Here is an 11,319-nt window from a genome sequence, read left to right on the forward strand (position 1 = left end):
GTGGAAAAGTAGGAGATGTACAGTTGTAGAAAGAGAGCTCCAGATTCTTCATTGAATGATCAGACTCAGTATAACCCCTTACGTGGAACATCCGCCTGTGAGGCTGTTTGGGCCTGGAATGAAATCAAGTTTTCTTGGGTAAATCAGCACAATGAGGCACATTACCTTCAGTGCACTTCAACAAAATAACAAATAAGGCTCTTGTAGCCAGCTAGAACTGTAGTGCAATTTTCAGTGTGTCTAACAGAACAAACATTTCAGCCTCTGACGAATTTTCTATTCTAAGGGTTGATGGGAATTGTATTTCTGATGAAGTACTTCAATTACTGTCAGTAAATGTATGTGAGAAACATATTTATTTAATGTTAAATACTGGTATGTATAATAAATGGCCTTCTATTGTGATTTTCTAAAAAAGGTTATATCACAACAAAGTGTGCTCTTTTTTGTAGCTGCTCTATTAAACTGTACTCTCCTGATCTTTATGGCATTGTTTTGTAATGTCAACCTTTGTGTGTATACTTTTCCTATATTTTCTTTGTGTCTGCATTTTATTATACATATTTTAATCTGTATTACTGTTATTATTGTAACAATATAGCGGAGATGCTGAGTCGCGATAGGCACGATAAAAAGATTCACACAATCATAGCTTTCAGCCATTAAGGCCTTTGTCAGCAGTAGTAGTGTAGTTTCAGCTCTCTGAGACTGCAGATGTACGTACGTGTGTGTGTGTGTGTGTGTGTGTGTGTGTGTGTGTGTGTGTGTGGGGGGGGGGGGGGGGGGGGGGGCGCGCGCGCGCGCGCGCGCGCGCGCGCGCGCGCGCGCGTCTCCTCTATATGGTCAATAGCAACTTCCCTTCTCTGGATTGTTACATTCCATCCTGGATTTCCCATTGTTTGACTTACTATTATTATTCCTATTTACAGAGCAAATATTGTGGAAATGGAAAGTGCTATTGTTGTGTGGTTTTCACAGAGTAGATTGATGGTCAGTGGCTTGTATTGTTAGCCAATCAACAAGTTGTAATAATACTTCGAAAATGTATTTTTTGTGCAATTGCAAACTTTTATAAATGGAACAATGGCTCTTGACATTAGCAAACTAGAATGCCAGTGGCGTTTGTTGCAGGATTGTAGTGCAAATCGTTTAAAGGTAATAGTATTTTTAAAAGTTCCCACATTGACACTTCTAGTAATCAAAACATCCTTGGTCCTGGGTTCAAAAGTCACCCCCGCTTAAATTTTGATTAATAATCAACATTGGCGGCCGAAGACTTCCGGCATAAGGAGCCACTCTCTGTCTGCCAACGGCCTTGTCAAAGAGGCCAGAGGAGCGGACACAGGTTCAGGGCACTCTCTTGTCCTTTGGATGGGAAACTGCCCCGAAAGGCGGAAGAATCAGCAATGATTAACAGTATGAGGATGCAGAAGGCAATGGGGACCACTGCATTAAAGACACGTAATGTGTACCCACAGGACATGTGGCCTGTAATTGAAAAAGTGTCTTGGAGATCTCCTTTGGCAAAAGATTCCAGAATAGTCCCCCATTCAGATCTCTGGGATGGGACTGCCAAGGGGGAGGTGACCATGAGAAAAAGATTGAATAACCAACAAAAGGATAACGTACGAGTCGGGGCGTGGAACGTCAGAAGCTTGAATGTGGTAGGGAAGCTAGAAAATCTGAAAAGGGAAATGCAAAGGCTCAATATAGATACAGTAGGGGTCAGTGAAGTGAAATGGAAAGAAGACAAGGATTTCTGGTCAGAGGAGTATAGGGTAATATCAACAACAGCAGCAAATGGTGGAACGGGAGTAGGATTCATTATGAATAGGAAGGTAGGGCAGAGAGTGTGTTACTGTGAACAGTTCAGTGATAAGGTTGTACTTACCAGAATAGACGACAATAGTTCAGGTATACCGAAGTCAAAAGCTGAAGATCAAGAGATAGAGAAAGTATGTGAGGATACTGAAAGGGTAATAAAGTACGTAAAGCGAGATGAAAATTTAGTAGTCATGCAGTTGCAGGGGAAGGAGTAGAAGAAATGGTTACAGGAGAATACCAGATTGGGACAAGGAATGAGAGAGGAGAAAGACTAGCAGAGTTCTGTCATAAATTTCAGCTAGTAATAACAAATACTCTGTTCGAGAATTACGAAAGGAGGAGGTGTACGTGAAAAGGCTGGGTCACATGGGAAGATTTCAGTTGTATTACATCATTGTCAGATGGAGATTCCGAAATCAGATACTGATATGTAAGGGGCACCCAGGAGAGATACAGATGTGGATCATAATGTAGTAGTGATGAATAGCAGGCTGAAGTTCAAGAGACAAGTCAGGAAGAATCAGTACACAAACAAATGGGGTATGGAAGTACTAAGGAATGACAAGACACATTTGAAGTTCCGAAGGCTAAAGATACGGCAATAAGGAATAGCTCAGGAGGCAAAACAGTTGAAGAGGAATTGACATCTTTAAAAAGGGCAACCACAGAAGTGGGAAAGAAAAACATAGGTACAAAGAAGGTAAGTGCGAAGGAACCATGTGTAACAGAAGAAATACTTTCATTGACTGATGAAAGAAGGAAGAACACGAATGTTATAGAAAGTTCAGGAATACGGAAATACAAGCCACTGCGGAATGAAATAAATAGGAATTACAGGGAAATTAATATGAAGTAGGCGCAAGAAAAATGTGAAGAAATCAAAAAAGAAATGATTGTCGGAAGGACTGACTAAGAGCATAGGAAAATCGAAACAATCTTCAGTGAAATTAAAAGCAAGGGCGTTAATGTGAAGAGTGCAATGGGAATTCCTCTGTTAAATATAGAGGAGAGAGTAGATAGGTGGAAAGAGTACATTTAAGTCCTCTATGAGGTGGACGATTTGACTGATGTAATAGAAGAAGAAACAGGACTCGATTTAGAGGAGAGAATATCCAGTATTAGAATCAGAATTTTAAAGAGCTTTGGAGGACTTAAGATCAAATAAGGCAAAGGGGATAGCTAACATTCCATCAGAATTCCTAAAAGAATGGGGGGAAGTGGCAACAAAAACGACTATTCACATTGGTGTGTAGAATGTAGGAGTCTGGCAATATACCATCTGACTTTTGGAAAAGTATCATGCACACAGTTCTAAAGACTACTAAAGCTGAAAAGTGCGAGAATTATCACATAATCATCTTAACAGTTCATGCATCCAAGTTGCTGACAAGAATAATATACAGGAGAATGGGAAAGAACATTGAGGATGTGTTTGACGATGATCAGTTTGGCTTTAGGAATGGTAAAGACACTAGAGTGGCAATGCTGACATTGCAGTTAATAATGGAAGCAAGACTAAAGAAAAATTGAGACTTGTTCATAGAATCTGTTGACCTGGAAAAAGCGTTCAACAATGTAAAATGATGCAGGATGCTCAAAATTCTAAGAAAAGAAGGGGTAACCTGCAGGGAGAGATAGGTAATATACAATATGTACAAGAGCCAAGAGGGAATAATAATAATAAGAGGGTACAGCCAAGAATGAAGTGTTCGGATTAAAAAGAATATAAGACAGGGATGTAGTCTTTCACCCCTACTGTTCAATCTGTACATCGATGAGGCAATGATGTAAATAAGAGAGGTTCAGGAGTGGGATTAAAATTCAAGGTGAAAGGACATCAATGAGACAATTAATTGATGACATTGCTATCCTGGGTGAAAGTGAAGAAGAATTACATTATATGCTGAATGGGAGTACAGAATATCAACGGAGAGTAAATCGAAGATAGATGAAAGTAATGAAAAGTAGCACAAATGAGAGCAGTGAGAAACTTATCGTCAGGATTGATGGTCACTAAGTAGATAAAGTTCGGGAATTATACTACCTAGGCAGCAAAATAACCAATGATGGACAAAGCGAGGAAGACATCAAAACCAGACTAGCAGTGGCAAAAAAGCCATTCCTGGTCAAGAGAAGTCTACTAGTATCAAACAAAGGCCTTAATTTTAGGAAGAATGTACGATCGGAGCACAGTATTGTGTGGTAGTGAAATATGGACTGAGGGAAAAGCAGAACAGAAGAGAATCGAAGCATTAGAGATTTGGTGCTACAGACGAATGGTGAAAATTACGTGGACTGGTAAGGTAAGGAATGAGGAGGTCCTGTGCAGAATCCAAGAGGGAAGGAATATGTGGAAAGCACTGACAAGGAGAAGGGACACAATGACAGGACAGGACATCTGTCAAGACATCAGGGAATGACTTCCATGGTACTAGAGGGAGCTTTTAGAGGGCAAAAACTGTAGAGGAAGACAGATTGGACGACATCCAGCAAATAATTGAAGACATGGGTTGCAAGTGTTACTTTGAGACGATGAGGTTGGCACAGGAGAGAAATTCGTGGCAGGGCACATCAAACCAGCCAGAAGACTGATCAAAAGAAAAAAAAAAAGCACACACTAAACGGCAACACAGGAGCATACACTAGTTACGCCAGTAACGAGACAATTCACCATCGCACATTGTCTTCAAATTGACCACCGGCAACGTAATACGTACTTCCAATCTGTTATCCAGTGACAGCTGCACATGTGTTATTATTCCAGTGGAGATATCTGAGCAGGTTGCAGTAATACATAACTGTATATTAGCAAGTGTAGTTGGTATGACCTTAGGATCTTTCCTCACGGAAAAAAGTCTACAGGCATCAAATCCGAGGAATGGGTTGGCCAAGGATCAGGCCCTCTGCATCTAATCCAACAATTTAGAAACAATTCATGAGGACATGCTGTAGTACTTTTCAACTGCAACATCAGTCACTTGTTTCCTTCTGTTGCAGTGTCTAGGTGTTACACTACCACTTGAAAATAATTGATTGAAGAGGTTGGTAAATAACTGTCAAGATGATTGATGTCTGTTGGGATGTGTGCCACTTACACCATACAAGAACAAATTGCATGCTTCTTGCATTCTCCATACACTATGAGCATGTCAGCTCTTTCTGCATTGGTAATCCCATCATCCACTTATGACCTACTGTTTGGACTGTTGTACACTGACTGACTAGCAAGTCGCAATGCACTCAAGAAATACATGAGCACACTGTAAGCAAACATAACATCATCGTACCTAGCAACTACACAGGCTGAGTGGCACAGACAAGGGTACAATGTAGAAACTTTTCAAAATACGATACCTCATAAATAAATGACGCACTAGAATCCTGCAACAGACACCACTGACACTCTAATTTACCCTACATTTACCGTATTTACATTTCACAAACAGAAAGTTTCGGAAAATCTGTAAAGCATTCAAACATGTCAAGTTCTTAGACATTAGCTCCGAAGAAAGAAGCTTCTTTACTTGCCATGGAATGCACAGAAACCGCCGAGGAAAACATGTACTTGCTAACGCATCGTTAACAGAGACGTCCAAAATATATGGAAACACCACACCACCAATCGCACTAAAAGCACCCATGCCTAATGAAAGTGTACTGTTGGAACAAAAAGAAACAGCTGCATCAAAAAATTCCCTTGCAATTAATGAAGAAAGAGATAGGAAAACTTCACCTACAAAATCACAAGAAACTAGCGGTGAATTATTACACAGTCAAAATTTGGATACCACTATTCAAACAGCAGCTCAACAAGGAAAGTCTACGAGATCACAACATACTCCCACTGCATCATATTCGTCATTGGAGAGTCATGTTTCTTCTGGGAGTACAGCTTCAAGCAGCAAGATCTCAAGATCTCTGAGAAGATCTTCAAGAAAAACAAAAAGTGTCAGCTAATAACGAAGATTTTTTATGGTCAAGTCACATCTTTCGCAAGAGGACACAGCAGACATAAATCTTCCTCACATAGAATAATGTGACAACCTTAACATATACTGTCACAATGTACAAGGACTGAGAAATAAAGTAAGTGAACTTGAAATTCTTATAAGTGATACTAATGTTTTGTCAGACATGCACATACTGTGTATTAGTGAACACTGGCTAAAAGAATCAGAATTACCTTATCAGTATATTCAAAACTTCAGATTAGTTCACCACTACTCTAGGAAAAATTACGAAGGTGGTGGAACTTATATATACATAACAAATATCATTAGCTGTGAACCTTTCCATCCCTGTGAAGTGTATTCCTTAGGCAAAGACATTGAAATAGCTGGGGTAGTACTTGCCGACCTAAATATGTATATAATGTGTGTATATAGGTCAGCTAGTGGTAACATTTCAGTCTTTCTCAGAAACTTCGCACTATTGCTAGAAATAGCTTGTCACAGCAACTCAAAAAATATAATAATATGTGGTGATCTCAATATTGATTTCCTTGAAGAATCTGCTCGAAAGTCCCAATTAGTAAATTTAATGATGTCATTCAACTTAAATATGAAAGTTATATGTCCTACGAGATTAAACAGCTGTCTTTGATCAGGTTGCTACTAACACTGATTGCACTGTAAAAATTATAGATGTTGGTTTTTCAGATCACAGTGCACTAACAATATATTTTAATCCACCACTCAATGTACTCCCAACAGGAGAAACAGTTATTAAATGTAGAAGTTATAGTGATAGCAAAATAAACAACTTTGTACTTAGAGAAAGAGGACTGGCAAAGTGTATTTCCTTCCTCAACAACAAATGAAAAATATGAGAATTTTCTGCAGATATTTGAATATTACTTTAATTGCCATTTCCCAGAGAAAACAAAGACTATCACTTACAAAAAACAGAGTGCTTGGGTCACAAAAGGTATTAAAACTTCATCAGAAAAGATGAGGCTGCTGCACAGACTTGGCAAACTGGACAGTGGCAAATCCAAAGTGTTCAAGGTATACTATAAAAATTACAAAAACACATACAGGAGAATTATCAAATGGGCTGAAAAAGCTCATAATGATAAAACAATTAGGTGCTCTTCCAACAAATGTAAGACCATCTGGGGTATACTAAATGAACAGACTGGTAGAAAGTTAAGGATAGAGGATAAAATCACACTAAATATAGAAGGACAAAAGACTGAAAATGCACATAAAATTGTCAATAGATTCAACAGCTATTTTTCAGAAATTTCCACAAATCTACTAACCAACTCTTCAAATACTGTTCACTCTCCTCCCACAAATCTCCAGACTAACTCTCCAAGCACTGCACACTCTTGTCTCAAAAATAATACTCCTCTGAACTCCTTTTTCCTATCTCCTACAACACCGTATGAAATTGAAGATATTATTTAAAACAAAAAAAGAGTCAAAAAGATTTATTCAGCATGATCTGATACCCTGCTTCTTACTTCATAAGTGTTCAAATTACATCAGTGGACCCCTGTCAAATATCATAAATACCTCATTTCTAGAGGGAACATTTCCAAACCAGCTAAAACTTGCTAAAATTTTACCTCTCTACAAGAAGGGAGAGAAAACGGACATGACAAACTATAGGCCAATTGCTATACTATCTGCCTTCTCAAAAATATTTGAATAATGTATGTTAATTAGATTAGAAATATGTTTAAATTCTAACAACATAATCGCATCTTCCCAATACAGATTTCAGAAAATGCATTTCTAGAAAGTGCTCAAGTTTCGTTGACCGTAAACAACCTGCTGTTGGTATATTTCTTGATCAGTCCAAGGCCTATGACATGGTTGACCACAAACTGCTGCTTATGAAACTCCATAAGTATGGGATTAGAGGTGTAGCCCACAATTGGTTCCATAGCTACTTTAGTCAAAGAAAGCAATATGTAGAAATACGAAAATCAGAGACATTCAGGCACTGCAGGTCAGATATACTACATACAACAAATGGCGTCCCTCAGGGATCTGTCCTTGGCGCTGTTCTTTTCATATTGTTCATAAATGATGTCCCAGAACACATACCAAATGCCAGCGCCTTTCTGAATGCGGATGACACAAATATCCTGATAACCAGTAGAGGTGACACATTGCAAGATGCAGTTAACGAAACTACTTGTCATTTAGTCGTGGTTTGAAGCAAATAGATTACTCATAAATACTCAAAAAAACTGTAAGTATGAACTTCCATACTAGACAAAATCTACCCCCCTTCAATGCAGTTATAGCTATTGGCAAAGATGACATTACGAATAGGCAGGACACCAAATTTCTTGGACTTACCATCAGCAACACACTAAATTGGAAACCACATATTGAGGCATTGTCTCAAAAGCTCAGTAAAACCTGCTATCTATTACGATCATTAAAAGACACTGCCTGAGTAGATACCTTGAAGCTGGTGTACCATGCCCTGTTTGAGTCTGTCTTGAGCTATGGCCCAATGTTCTGGGGAAAGAGCTCTGATTCTCTTACAATTTTCAAGTTACAAAAACAAGTAGTAAGAATAATGAAATGTAAGAAAAGAACAGAACACTGTAAACCACTATTTCAACAGCTAAAAATCCTGTCACTGCCATGCCTCTATATATTGGAACTAGCTTGTTTTGCAGTACAGCACTTGGACGCCCTCGACAGAAATGCAGACCGCCACACACGACACCAGAAACAAAACACAGTTATAAATTATAACCCACAACACAAAATTATATGGGAAAGGGGTTAAATGTATGGGCATTAAAATATACAACCACCTCTCAACAGACATAAAAACAAGCAAAAACCCAAAAACAATGAGAATTAAATTAAAGAAATTGCCACTAAATCACTGTTTCTATTCCGTACATGAATTTCTTGAAACAAAATTTTAATTACTTGCAATAAGCTGTTTATTCAGTTGTAGTTGTTTCTTCTTAGTAAGATAATTTAGTTATTGTATCTTATCTATATTCTGTCTGTATCTCATATATGTATTCTGCAATGTGAACTATGTACCACAATATTTTAATTACTTGTAATAAGCTGTATATTCACTTGTAGATATTTCTACTTAGTAAGATAATTTAATTATTGTTTGTTACTCATATTCTGTCTGTATGTCTTATATGTATTCTGCTATGTGCAGTATGCATCACTGTCATCTCTCATCACACACCACCTTTTTTTATATTTTGTCTATATATCCTATATGTATTCTGCTATGTGAGTTATGTGCCACTACAGTCATCTCTCGTCATATACCATCTTAACATAATTTTTCAAATTGACTTGTCCTATATCATGATGTGCTTTGGTGTACAAATTGTATGATCTACAGGACCAATAATAAATCAAATCAAATCTAAGCCGCACTTTTTTCCCGGTTTTTGTAATCCAAAAAACTGCCTGCGGCTTAGAATCGAGTGCAAAGAAAGTGGAAGTTCTGTAAAATGTAGGTACGTGCGTCTCGCGGGCCCCGAGGAATCGCTTCATGACGTCATCAGTAAGGCTGAAAGCGTGACAGCGCTGCCTGGTGACTAGACCTGTAAACAACTCTGTTGACGTAAGTGACGTCACACGTTGGCCACAGTGTTTATACAGACTTTCCATCAGCTGTCGTTTTGGAACGTCAAATCAATCCAGATTGTTTGAATGAAGCTTCCATTAACATAATTAAATGTAGAAAGAAGGTTTGAATGCGAATAATCTGGATTATAGTGACATGATATATCCGCAGCATAGTCAAAGTTACATATTAGAGTCGTACGTGATAACAACTGATAACAAATTATTGGTCGAAAGGCAAAACACATATTACGCATTGAGGACAATGTGTATAAATGTTTTTAACGCATTAACTGCAGCTTTCCAATGTAGGCTAACTACCACTGAGACGTTTGCAGCACGAATTTGTCTTTGAACCCATACCAGCAGTAGCAAATGCGGAAAAACAAATCAAATATGGTAAAGAATATGTAGTGGAACGCCCATTCCATTTTTCCAGTTTGTGTACGATATCTGTAAGTAATATGCATCAAAACACGTCAGATGATTGTTCATTTTCTAATATATGTTTTTTGGGGATGACCCAGTAGTTTTATTTTTTTATTATGATAAATGCATTAAACGTGGGAAAGTGCATTTAAATACGCCGCAAACAAATATTAGGCAAAGCCACACGTCTGTCTGTTATCACAACCGTTATTTCTCATTCGCTGTGTTCCACAACTGTCGACGAAATTATCGCTTTTCAACCTAATGTAGACCTCAGACTATGCTACAAATAGTTATTACTCCAGCCAAGGTTTCTAGGGAAAGGGGGGGAAGGGGGCGAAATCCAGTATAGTGCTCTAGCCCAGATATGTGCTCTTGCCCAGTGTGTGTTACCGATATGCTTAAATTTTGATCGCTGTTTTTCTGTAAACAAACAGCTATATGCCAATCACATCTCCCTGTATGTAGTTTCTCAAAAATCCAGTTTATGTGATCTTAAGATAAAAAGAGCTCAATGAGGGAATATTAATAGATCCAAGCAGTAAGCCTACTGACATCTCCAAATTGTAAGACTGCTATAAATGCAAGTCACTGATTGTCAGAGTGTATCAGTGGGACAAAACATTTGAAGTAAATCACAAAGCTTAGGTTAGTTCAACTATTACTTCTTAATGTAGTAGGCAGTCACAATTTTCTTCCGTATTTTGATGTACATACATACTACACAAGCAACCAAATGGTACCTGGTGGAGGGTACCTTTACCACTACAAATCATTTTCTTTCCTGTTCCACTCGCAAACAGAGAGAGGGAAGAAAGGCTATCTACCATCCGAACCCAGATTTCTCATGCCTTCTAAATTTCCTCAATAGTGTTGTACAAAAAGAACATTATTTTCCCTCCATGGATTCTCATTATACTCACACATAGTTTGAAACTACTGGTAACTTATATAGCATCCAGACTCTGAGTTGCTTCAATGTGTTGCTTAAATCTGACCTCGATCTCAAACATTGGAGCAGTACTCATGAATGTGTCACATAATTGTTCTATACGGGTGGTGTAAGTGATCTTCCCCTCATTTCCAGTCACAAACTATATTCATCTTCCCAGAGGAAAGAAGTAACAACCCTGAAAGCTAGAAAGGTTGGTTTTCTTTTTTTTTTTTTTTTTTTTAAAGTGCTGTTTGTCTCTCATACTCTATACAAGTCATTTCATAATTTTACAATGAGTACTGTCAGCTGTTCATATAATGGTAACATTAAAATCCTGTTAATTTGAACCTTAGTGTTAACATTAACTAGCAATTGCATTCGTGAGTCGAAACATTATGTTTAATTATATATATAGAAGGAGAAGCTAATAAAATATTTTTTTTACTTTGTATTTTTTTATTACCTTAGGATTTTCAGTTTTCTGCCTGATGTCTAGCAGCAACCTGTTAAAGACTTTCAATCAGAATGTGATATTCCATTCTGAATCGTAGGCAGGGA

The sequence above is a fragment of the Schistocerca serialis genome, chromosome 5, assembly GCF_023864345.2.
Source record: "Schistocerca serialis cubense isolate TAMUIC-IGC-003099 chromosome 5, iqSchSeri2.2, whole genome shotgun sequence".
Classification (NCBI taxonomy): Eukaryota; Metazoa; Arthropoda; class Insecta; order Orthoptera; family Acrididae; genus Schistocerca; species Schistocerca serialis.